Below are 13341 nucleotides of genomic sequence, written 5' to 3'. Positions count from 1 at the left end.
GACATGATCAAGACTCCTTATGGGAGTGATACCATGGGTCGATCGAAAAAGCTGCGTTAGCAAGTCGAAAATGAAATTGATGTTCATCATCTTGTTTAACTGCAAAGGAGGGCTCACAGAGAATTTGTACCGCTTGTGAGAAACTGTGAATACGTAGAAGTATTTGAAGGACTCAGAAAACGAGTCGCCCGCGTCCGTCCAGCAATTGCTGAATCATGGGAGCTTCATCACGACAATGCGCCGAACCATATCGCATTTGCTGTCATGGAAATTCCTGACCAAACATGACATCACATAGCTTCCCCAGCCACTTTATAGTCCAGATGTCGCTCCGATTATTTTCCCTCCTCTGAAAAGAATAATGAAAGAATGGCACCACGGCTAGATTCAGGCCACTCAAGAGGCCGTAACAAGGGATCTGAAGAGCATTACAATTTCTGCGTTCCAGAGAGCCTTTAGTGATTGACAGAATCGCTGGAAACGCTGTGTTAATGCTGAAGGGGCATATTTTGAAAACCAGTAAGTCGATGTGTCAAAATTGTGAAGATTTTTTTTCTTTAAATCAGTCCTACTGTTTTCCGGACAAACTCTGTATTTCATTAACAGTAATATTTCGGCTTGAGATACTGATACGAGTAATCCCAGTATTTTCTTTTTAACATTATCCTATCTCAATATTGCAGTATCTTGTACTGAGATACTACTACAAGTAAACTAATATACTGGAGAGAAATATTCGCTAAAAATACAATAACTTGCAAGAACGATATCTCCTAACGACTATGCTGTAAAATACGAGGAGCAGTTTAAAAAGTTCCCGGAATTTTGTTGTAGCTCTCTATTAGAGGAAGTTCGGGTATTATGGAATACCATTTTTATTTCGCTTGTAACTCAGTTAATAATTGCACATTGAAACAAAAAGGAAAACAAGTATACGCTTTACATATTTGGCTATATTTATGTGTATCTTGATAAAGAAGTTTCGTTACAGAGGTGGGCAAAATTTATAATTTGTAAAGAAACCACTTTGGAGGATAAGAGGAAATAGTCGGGTAATACGGAATGCAAATGCTATATAGAAAAGAAATGAGTTTTCTGTTGAACATACAATGAATACAGTGACAATATATGAAAATTCTTAATGCCAAGCCATAACTGAATGTGATTACTTGCAAAAGTCATAAATATAATACTCTGCTTCAGGATCGGCAGTCATTGTGTGCTCACATTAAACATGTTGAACTCTGGATCCAATCTCACCCCTTGTATCATCAGAAAATTTGCTGTAACAAAAAATACACTTAGCATTGTTGTAATCGTAAATGTATTTTAATTGCCCAATACCGATAGCTATTTTTGTAATCGGAATACCATACGGAATACGGAATACCATGCTTTTCTTGCGGATATTCCATATTGCCCTTCACGCCACCTTGGAAACAAAAGAGCTGTTAAACGCATTCGAAGGTGTATAGGATAATGGCGCTTATCAAACTACCACTCTGTATATTCAACATCATAGTAAACAAAGAATTGTTGTTCTATTACATTTCAATAGGAAAATACAGATTGTAAAACACTTATCTATAAAAGTTTTCACGAATAAGAAATTCGATTTTCACGTCTACTAACCCTACGAATGCCACAATCACAAGGAGACAGACTGTAGAGCATCATGGGGACCTGAGGTAATAGTTTCTTTCCTCTCCGCTTGGAAACAACACATCACAGGCGAGATAATGAGGTATTCCATATTATCCGACTATTCCATAATACCCGAATTTCCTCTACTATAATATAAATACACATTTTTAATTACCTTCAAAGTAGGCATCTTCGGAATACACACTGCTCCTGCAATTGCTGTAAACATCAATGAAAGGCCTCTTTTGGTATCTTCCGAAGTTCAGCCGTCACGTTGCTTTTGATGTCTTCTACGGTAGCAGTAAGGTACCGATGCTGATTTTCTTAAAGCATGGTAAACTGACTTTAAGGCCATTAAAGTAGGTATCTGAAGCAGATTTTCCAAATTTATATAAAAAAAACTGGCACATTGCACGAACTGGGACCATACACCAACTGTTCCCTACATACTCCTCTGTTTAGCCAGGGGCGGATCCAGGTGGCGATCGCCTGCCCCGAAACTTTCTTATTTTAAATATAAATAACACCCATCCCAGAGTTTGGAGCTCTTAAAAGTAGCTCTAAGTAACAGTATTACAACCCACCCACCCCTCCAGAATTCCGTCCTGGATCCGCCCCTCTGCCGTGTCGTGACAAAACGCTGTAACTTTGGCGAAGAAGTTTTGCGAAAATGAGCCTTAAAGTTTTCATCCGAAAATGTGATCTGTTTCGTGTAGAACCAGTGTAACTAGGCAATAATGGTCAACCAATCAATTTTCACCAAATTTAATCACACAACATGCATTTACGTAACAGTACATGTAACCACGTGTTTCCAAAGTCAAGATACACTGGTTCTACACGATACAGATCACATTTTGCGATGAAAACTTTAAGGCTCATTTTCGCAAAACTTCTTCGCCAAAGTTACAGCGTTTTGTCACGACACGGCAGCCCTGTGGTTAGCTACACTACTTGTAAACTGACTGTTGTGACATGTTCACACTTGTCATATTCATAATGAGGCAACATAAGGGCTATACTGTACAAGTTTCATTGTGATTGCGTCACAAATACCAAAACTACAACAACATTCTGAGATTTTTTTTTGACTGCTTCTCCTTGTATTTGTATGTGCAATAGCTTCACCCATAACAATAACCAATTTTATGTGTAGCGTGCATTATCTGACCATTCGCTAAATACTCGAGAAGAAATGAGAATACAACATCCCGGTATTATTGATTGATTTCAGAAAAACCTACAACTTGCTTAGTAGAAAAATATTGTACAACATTCTTACCAAATTTGGTATATATATAAAAAAACCTAGTTAGTTTAAGATGTGCTTAGATAGCACCAAAATTCATTAATATAATCTATTGAAATTATATTTATTATTTACTTAGTTATTATTGTTGGGGGTCAGACTTAACATCATCGTAGTGATTATTTGTCCGGTCACTGCAGTTAAGGGTTAACATAAGGCTTGATAAAAGCAATACTGACTAAAACACTGCTCACGAATACAACATAAAGGGTACGAAATAAGTAGTTTTAATGATTTTGTTAAATGTAAATTAACTGTTTTGTTGCGAGTGTTTGGAAAACGGCCACACTTTTAATTGTATACAATTACGGCTCCTGATTTTTTCTGCTTCGCCAGTAACTATCAAGGATATATATTTTGGATAGCGTAGACAAGATGAAATTGAAAAATGCCCTTATAACTACCAAAAATGGCGGAACGTGATTGGTTGGAAAGTGAACATGGGGTCCTACGGGATTGGCTGAAAGCTTCAGCCTATAGAAAAAGAAATTTTTGAATTTTACGTCCCACGGTTATGACGACTAGCCTCAAGGAGACGGTGATGATGAGAAATGAATGAAATGGTGAAATGAAGAAAGTGGGAGGAAACGGGAGAACCCCGAGGAAAACCACGCGCACGGTGTTTGTCAACCACAAAGTTCACTTGGCGGGAGCAGGGCTTCAGCCTATAGAATTTAGACTTTTTCATAAGAATGACTATATGTCTGTATCTTCATTCATGTTCTATAGTATCTGATGATGGATATGTTAGATATCCGAAACCGTTACACATTATAGTTTAAAATACATTATAGTCTTGTTATCTTTTTGATGCTACAAAATTTCAGAATCACTTTATTTGGTGTAATACTAATTGACAAGCAAAGGCCTTTATTGCTCAGTTCTTGTATTTTTGGTATCCTTCCGGTTTAGTTTTTCCATCTGTCTTTTTGAACTACAGACTATCACTGGCCACAATACTCTTGTTTTGCTGGAATAATACGTTCACAAACTTATAACGCATTTACTCCTAACCTGGGACTAGAGCTGAATGGTATTCACCAGATTATGGCGTATGCTAATGATGTAAATTTAATAGGGGATGATAGAAAGAAATGCAGAGGTCTTATTACACACGCTTGCAGGACATGGGTTTAGAAGTAAATGCAGAGAAAACTAAATACATGGAAGTTTCTCGGGATCGTAATACGGAAAATTATGCATGCATTAAAATATCAAATAATACTTTTGATAAAGTGGATACTTTCAAATATCAAGGATCAATATTAAGAGACCAAAATCATACTCAGGAAGAATTAAATGTAGACTAAAATAGGGAATTCGTGTTATTATTCAGTCCAAAATCTCTTGTCGTCGCGAATTCTGTCGAGGAATTTGAAGCTTAAAATATATAAAACGATAATTATGCCTGTTGTTCTGTATGGTTGCAAAACATGGTCGCTTACTCGGAAGGAAGAACATAGATTGAAAGTATTTGAGAACAAGATCCTGAGATGAATATTCGGACCCAAGAGGAACGGGATTGGGGAATGGCGAAAACTTCATAACGAGGAACTACATAATTTATACGGTTTACCGAATATTGTTAGGGTCATCAAATCTAAGAGGCTCAGGTGGACAGGTCATGTAGCCAGAATGGAGGAAAGTAGGAACGCTTTCAAAGTCTTAATTGGAAGACCAATCGGAAAACGACCGTTAGCAAGACCTAGGCGCAGATGAGAGGACAATATTAAGACGGATCTCGCAGAAATAGGAATACAAAGTAGAAACTGGTTCCAGTTGGCTAAGGATAGAAGTCAATGGAGAGCTTTTGTGAACGCGGCATTGAATCTCTGGGTTCCATAGGCCGGAGAGGTAGTTAGTTATAGTGCGTTTACTCAATAGAAGTGCAGTTCGGCAAATTTCTTTCAAGTTCCCATGCTGATTTTAACAACAACATCCCTTCCTCCCTCCAAACTTCTTTTAACCGTATTTGCGGCGTTGCAATGTCGTAACGCCCACTGTGTCTGTTTTTTCTTCCCAATACTATGGCTAATATGAAACAGATGTCAGGTAATGTAAGAACAATGAAGCTGGTCTTGGGAACAGTGAATCGAGCACTTACTTAAAGAGCAGCATTTAAAACTGTGGCAACTAATACTCCACCATGGAGTTGACTGTCAATTGTTTGAAATGAGGGTTCTGGTTGGCCATTTAGTTATCAGGGATATTTTCCGCAAGATCCTTCCAACGATGACTTACTTATGCACGAGCCACCACATGTGAAGGGCGGCATTCTTTATATAAGAATTGCACTTCGTTTGAAGAAACGAACTATACATTGTGGTAAGTCGATAAGAACCTATCTTCAGGTAGAACACTCAGACAAGACAAACAGTGCCATCTGGGAAGGATTCGACCAGAAGCATTTCGATGTAATTATACGCGTGAGTGTCTGCGAAGTTCTCGAGAAAATAAAGGAAAGCAATTTGTAAACATAAAAGTTGATGCTGTAGATGTATGTTTTATATTTATTTCAGTTGCCCTTGTTGAAATTATATTTTAGAGGTGAAGACACAAAATTCTGAGCACGTTCAGGTTTCTTAACTGTAAGAGGAATTGGAAGATGATTACTACCTATAGTTCCCAGTATTTCAATGATAAAGGAAGTCAAGAGATTATTTGAGAGCATCACTACATCAGGATAGGGCGTGTGGGCTGTGGGATTTCAATGAAAGAGGCATTTGTATTAAGAAGAAAGTCATAAAAACGTTGTTTTTGAACTGCAGTACGAGAATGGTAACTTATGTCAGCCAGAAGATCACAGGTTTTAAAATGAAGGTGAGGAAATGATATGACACTGGTTGTGTTTGATCTGACATAGATATTTGCCACTGTGATATATCGATCTGGAAAATAGATGGTAGCAATGACGTGTTCCGGATATTGTTCACAATATGGTGGTAGAATAGAACGTTTCGGCAGGAAACACTTAAGCGCTAATGCAGCACTGTACCGGGTAACATTCTGGAATAAGTCAGAACGAAGCAAATGATATTTGGGTAAATAACAATGATTTTATTTTTTTCAGAAATGTTTCATTCAGAGCTGTACAGTCGACATTGTGATCTGCTGCCAGAAACAAGATATGGATACTATTTTGTCGCCGATTTTGGTGATTCATACTGCTGTATCAGAATGGAAGTGAAAAAAAAAAATTAAGCCGGAATAGTTTGCTGTCAATGTGTAGGTGGAAACTATCAAACGCCGCCTTTTGAATATGTTACAGCATTCACTGGCGCTCAAATGGAAACAAATTTTGTAACACAAGAGTGGTATATTGTAGTTCGTTTTTGATCAAGGTGGTGGAAGTATTGAAGTTTGAGTACTGGTTGTTTAAGTAGTGGTAATAGGATCATGATGAATACGGAGCGGAACAAATGTTTCCAGTTTAGAAGGATTTGATTTTCGGTTTGCTGGTGCACTTGTAAGCAGTGGCGGATCCAGGGGGTGATCCCCCCAGAAGAGGAAACTTTCTTATTTTATATATATAAATAAAACCCATCCCAGAGTTTGGAGCTCTTAAAAGTAGCTCTAAGTAGCAGTATTATAACCCACCGCCCCCCTTCCAAAGTCCGTCCTGGATTCGCCCCTGCTTGTAAGAATAAGTAGGATGTGTGTCGTCACAAATATTAGACCCTGTAAGTAGGCTGTGCGTTTAGTTGTGTAGAGTTTTTAAGAACGGTATGAGGACATTTACAATGAGGACAAATAACCTGGCTTGTACATTTATGTGTAGGGTGATCATTATATTGAAGATATTTTGCGCAGCGAAGAGACATGGAAGGTAGTATGCCAGAGGGTTCCACACGGTGGTAGCGACGATAAATGCAAACCTCATTTCCAAGAGATCGTTTATCAACTCTGAATTATCTGTCAGGAGTGGTATCATATAAGTAGGACCAGTGTTGATCTTAATGCGAAAGAGTTTTATTGGATGGATGTTATCGGCTTGGAGTTTGTCGATGATTTCTTTCTCGGTACATGCAGGATAAGAGCTGAGAGAAGGGGAGTTCGTCTTGGAGGAGATTGAATGTTTGCTGAGGATGATTTTAGTTTTTGCATTTATTTGGTTGGGCTGAAGGATGCTTCACATACTTTAAAACAGCGATGGTTATAAAGTGTAGAATTTGTAGTTTTCAAAATGATGTCATTTTCTTACGTGTTATGTAGTAGATATTCTCGCGAGCACAGTGAAGAAGTACTTTCTGGGGAAAAAATTGGGATTTGAGATCTTGAGGTAACTTCGTAAACAATATAGCATCAGTAGAAGGAGTCGATTGACAGTCCATAGTAGTAGTAACAGAAGTAGCCAGTGGATCAGGACGGTTTTTACCAGGAGACAGAATAACATCACCATATTTCGTCTTCTTGGGAGATCGAGAGCGATCAAGGGAGCCTTGCAAACTTGTCGAGGCAGTGGAATTCCGTCGATGTTGTAAGCGTGCTTGAATGTCGCGTTAGGTAGAACTCTGTGAGATGCCCGTGATTATCTTAGGGTTTGTCTTTGGGTTAGGGGAGGTCCTATATTTGGAGATGGAGGAGGTTCCTTCCCAATCCCGAAGAGAGGTTGAAAGTTTACCTAAGTGCAGCAGTTCATCAGTACGATAATAAAGTATGTTAGTGTCTTAATAGGCCAGCGTGCTAAGCACTGAAGTGCTGGTGCGTTTCAAATTTAGTTTTCAAAATGGTATTGCATTGGTAACCAGCAAATGCAAATTGCAACTCATCGTATCATTTTGGATGGGTAACCATCTAATCTAGTGACTAGAAGCTATTGATATATGTTTTACTAGTTGCCTAAATTCAAACTGGCAGCAAGATAAAAGGACCATAAACCAAGAAACAAATTCAAAACCATTTACGTTTTGGAATAAAATTCTGCTTACATCTCGTCCTTCGTCAGAATAACATATTTGTGTTTCAGATATTCTATGAGAATCTAAAATGAGTTCAGTTTACAGAATGGAAGCTATAAATGGCTATTTTGTGTATGATGTTACTTACGCACGATATAAAACTTCATTATTTCCAGATTTTTTTAAAATTACCGTTATATAGTGTTAAAATTTTTGAAATAAAAAAGTTATGAATACGTTTTAAACTTTCTCCGCTTCGAATTCTAACGGACTCAATAAGTGTTCTATATATAGTTATAATAAAGTTCATTTGTATATTGTGACTTACAATTTTGAGCCACGAATTCTACATTTTTAGAACAATTATCGCTAACACTATTAAGGTTTTTTTTTTAACATTTTTGTCACGTTAATCTAATATCTTTACAAATACTTCGTTGGAGCTAGAGAACTCACTGCGTACTATAATTTGTCTTTTTTTTTTTTTTTTTTTTTTACATCGAATGACCAATTTTCTTTGATTCTTGAACTTTTTTTTCGGGATTTTTTTATTCAGAATCATCATCTTCTTTTAAGCCTTTTTCCCAGTTAGCTGATGTCGGCTTTTCGGATCGCTGTCCACCTGTTTCTATCTTGTGTCATATTCTCTGTGACACCACATTGCACCATATTGTTCTTAAGACAATCTCCCCACTACTTCTTTGGCTGGCCTCGGGCTAGTTTCCCACTCACTTCTATAGCGTCCTCTCGGTGCGCTACGTATTTCCAAGGTCTTCTTTTTTTATTTTTTATTTATTTTTTTTACATGTCCAAACCATCTCAGTCTACTTTCTTGCAGCTTTTCTACTACTGGTAGAATTAGGCCGGTAGCCAGCCCAAAAATGTAGGGGGGGCCCGGCTGAAGTTAAGGGGGGCCGATTCAACCATACTATAGTTTATCATCGTATTATAGTTCATTTGCAAGCCTACCGTGAAAATTTTAGGGGAGAAGCGAAAATTTAGGGGGCCCGGCCCCCCTAGACCCCCCTTGGATACTGGCCTGGGTAGAATGATCACTACCTTTACTGCTCTCCGGACCACTTCATTCACAATTTTATCTTTCCGCATCACTCCACACATCCATCGCAGTATCTTCGTCTCCAGAACATACAATTTCTGTTCCTTTCTCTCCGTCATCCAACATTTCGCTCCGTATAATAAGGCAGGTCTCACTATTGTTTTGTAAGCTTTTTCTTTAAGGCTATTGGTACCACATAGTCACACAACACTCCTGCCGTTTCTCTCCATTTTGTCCAACTGCTGCTGATTCTGCTGTGTACACCTTCTATTCCTGCATTTTTCTTGCAAAATTGATCCCAAGTACTTGATTATTTTCGTCATTACTACCTCTTTTTCGTCCAGTCATATTCTTGTATTCTCGATTACATTTATCCTGAAAGGACAATATAAATATTCTGTCTCAGTTCTACTAATTCGAAGCCCTTTGCTCTCCTATACCCCTGTCCAGGCATCTAGTTTCTCTTGCAGAGGTGCCTTGGTTCTACTCATCAGCACGCTGTTATCCTCAAATAGCACATTCCAAAGGTGTTAAGAGTCTTCATCTCGGCGAAATTAAAATACTGCTAATTTTACAGTAATTATGTGATATCTTCAAATAGATAAAAGATAATCGAAATGTGGAACAAGAACGCCCTAGACAATATCATTTTACATGAGAAACCGTTATCACGACTCACTTATCTGCTTTCGATTTCGAGCCATTTTGAAAATCGGCATTTATTTTCGCGTTTCTAAACAGCTGAAAACGGAAAGCCACTAGGTGACTTGTGATAACGGTACCTCACGCAAAATAATATTGTCTAGGGCGCTCTTGTTCCATATTTCAATTATCTTTTATCTATTCGAAGATATTACATAATTACTGTAAAATTAGCGGTATTTTAATTTCGCCGGGATGAAGACTCTTAACTCTTGGATATCCTTTGTAAGTTCGCCCACCACAATTGCAAAAAGGTATGGTACGGAACTTCTTCTTCAGAAAGGATTAATTGAATATTTGTACCGTGTTGTAATGTGAAAAGAAAGATCAAACGTACTGTTATATTTCCACTATAATTGAAATATATATATATATAAAGCCGTAGAAATTTTTTTGTGTGTTCTTTTTGAGTTCTCAATTATTAACATAAACCAAGTTTCAACTGAATTTAACAAAATTTGTAAATATACTTTTTTACTGCGTCAATATCTAATGTAGTATTAGATGTCTAAAAAGTATTGAGGCTTTGGAGGTCAAAATTGAGGACATTTATTATTAATTGAAAATACCATTATGAAAACACTAATTAACTAATTAACTCTATGGGCTATGGAACCCGGAGGTTCAACGCCGCGCTCACAAAAGCTCTCCACTGACTTCTATCCTTAGCTAACTGCATCCAGTTTCTACTTTGTATTCCTATCTCTGCGAGATCCATCTTAATATTGTTCTCCCATCTGCGCCTAGGTCTTCCTAATGGTCGTTTTCCGATTGGTCTTCCAGTCAAGACTTTGAAAGCGTTTCTACTTTCTTCCATTCTAGCTACATGACCTGCCCACCTAAGCCTCCTAGACTTGATGACCCTAAACCGTATAAATTATTTAGTTGGTAAACCGTTGGATAAACCGTATAAATTATGTAGTTTCTCGTTATCAAGTTTCCACCATTTCCCATTCCCGTTCCTCTTGGGTCCGAATATTCGTCTCAGGATTTTGTTCTCGAATCCTTTCAGTCTATGTTGTTCCCTCAGTGTAAGCGACCATGTTTCGAATCCATATAGAACAACAGGAATGATTATCGATTTATATATTTTAAGCTTCAAATTCCTCGACAAAATTCGCGACGACAAGAGATTTTGAACCGAATAGTAACACGAATTCCCTGCTTTTAGTCGACATTTAATTTCTTCGTGAATATGATTTTCCTCTGTTAATATTGATCCTAGATACTTGAAACTATCCACTTTATCAAAAGTATTATTTAATATTTTAGCGCATCTATAATTTGCTGTATTACGATCCCTTGAAACTTCCATGTATTTAGTTTTCTCTGCATTTACTACTAAACCCATGCCCCTGCAAGCGTTTAATAAGATCTCAGCATTTCTTTCTATTGTTCTCCTATCATCCCCTATTAAATTTACATCATCAGCATATGCCATAACCTGGTGAATACCGTTCAACTCTAGGACCTGGTTGCTATCTTTGATTTTCTTTATAGCGTATTCCAGAACTAAGTTAAATAATAATGGCGACAACACATCTCCCCGTTTCAGCCCGTTTTCTACGTGAAAGCTCGTGGACAAAAATTTTCCTACCCGGACTTTACTTTGGGATTCATTTAAACATATCTTAATTAATCTAATTAGCTTTCTCGGTATTCCAAGTTCTGTAAAAACGTTGTATAATGTTTCTCTCCTAACAGAGTCGTACGCCTTTCTAAAATCAATAAATAGTTGATGTACCGGGCTACTGTATTCCCACTTTTTTTCGAGTATTTGGCGAATGGTAAATATTTGGTCGATAGTTAATCGATTTCGTCTAAATCCGCACTGATAATCTCCAATAATTTAACCTGCGTATGAGGTCAATCTTGCTAATAGAATATTTGAAAGGATTTTATAGGATGTTGACAAAAGAGAAATGCCTCGATAATTATTACAGTCAGTTTTGTCGCCTTTCTTGTGAATTGGAACAATGATTGATTCTTTCCACTCTTGTGGCAATTCTTCCTTGTTCCATATAAGGAGGATGAGTTTGTGTATCTTGTTCCACAATTTTTTCTTCTCCAGCTAAAATTAACTCAGCTGGAATTTCATCTACACTCGGAGATTTGTTTCTTTAATTTCTTTATAGCGGTTTCTACTTCTATTCGGTTGGGTTCTGGAACATACGGTTCTGCGGTGTGTATCTCCTTTTCTCCACGCACACTAGTTTTTGGTTGCGTGTTAAGCAAATAGTCAAAGAAATATTTCCATCTATTTAAGATGCTATCCGTATCAGTGAGAACTGTACCGTCAGATTTCTTTAATATATAAGCACGAGGTTGATAGCCTTTCTTAAATTCGCTGATCCCCTTATACATGTCCCGGATGTTTTTATTTTTACTATTCTCTTCAACTTCCTTAATTTTAGCTTTCAAAAAATAGCGTTTCTTTATTCTAAAAGTTTTGGAAGTTTCTATACACAATTTTGTTCGATGACCTGTTATTTGTTTCGTAACGCCATGATCCTATGGTTATACAACTTCTATGGTTTCTGGTCAAAAAATTGTGGCATTGGTTACAGATATCTTTTGAAACCAACTTAACACCACTCAGGAAGTTCTGCAGAGACTGAAACAAATAATAACCTGACAATGTCAGGTCCGTGTTATACGGTGGATGTATTAAAATTTCCCGACCAAGTTGCTCAATTTCTGATGGATAGTTAAAATGTATGTGGTCTGGCATGTCGGCGTGGTATATGATACCCTTTCTGTTGAACAGTTCTTCATTTCTTTTAATCTACTAGGTGAACTTGCGCTAATTGTTGTCACTACAGATCCGAGTCTTTCGTTCTGACTTTTGGGAGCAGCTCGTGATGCACGATGTCCTATCAATCCCATCAAATGCACGGCATAGGCTCCTTGGGCGTGCTTGTAGACTGTGGGCGTGCTCTTTGCTTCGACCAGATTCTTTTCGCATATTGTTGTCATAGGTTATTCAATTTCAGGGCTCATAGTGGTCTGGTCTCTTGTAGATAGTTGAAAAGTGACTAAAACCACATGAAAAAGTGACCAAAAGCACACGAGAAAGTGACCAAAATCTCATCATGTCCCTTTTTTCCTTCCTTTCTTAGGTCTTCTAAGTATGCATTGTAGTTAGGGTAAGCACACTTAGCAGATGTAAGAAGCTTCTGAGCAAATGCAACCATTTCTGGCCTATTTCCGAATTTCTTCATCCCAGACATTATATTTAACTTCGCATTAAGAATACTCAAAAACGTGAAATATTCAAATTCATCTTAAGTAGAACATACAAGAAGCATAACACAAGACGAACATGATGAACCACACAATCACACACAACGTTGAGTGGAGCGTTAACTATTACGAGAGAAAACTAAAAGATTATTGTGATAGAAAAAGAATGGACACAGAAGAGTTCTCAACCCCAACTTGAGAGCTTAAGCATCCACCAACCATCCACTGTACTTTAGAAAGAATAAAAGTTGAAGTGAGAATAAAGCTGACTGTTTCACGTGTGGTAGCAAGTACTGAAGCTTTCAGAAGAATAATGAGTAACAAGTTTCTGCCTTTTTCCATTTATTTTTATATTTTTCTTAGAAAACTGCCATTGCAAAACTTAAATCACACGAAAAAGTCACTTTACTCCCCCCCTCCAAAAAAAAGTAACTTTTAGTGACAAATTTGAAAGTAAAAAAGTAACTTTTAGTGACCAACTTGAAAAA

The sequence above is a fragment of the Thermobia domestica genome, chromosome 5 (genome assembly GCF_964235325.1).
Source record: "Thermobia domestica chromosome 5, izTheDome1.hap1.1, whole genome shotgun sequence".
Lineage (NCBI taxonomy): Eukaryota > Metazoa > Arthropoda > Insecta > Zygentoma > Lepismatidae > Thermobia > Thermobia domestica.
Note: the sequence above shows the minus strand (reverse complement) of the source record.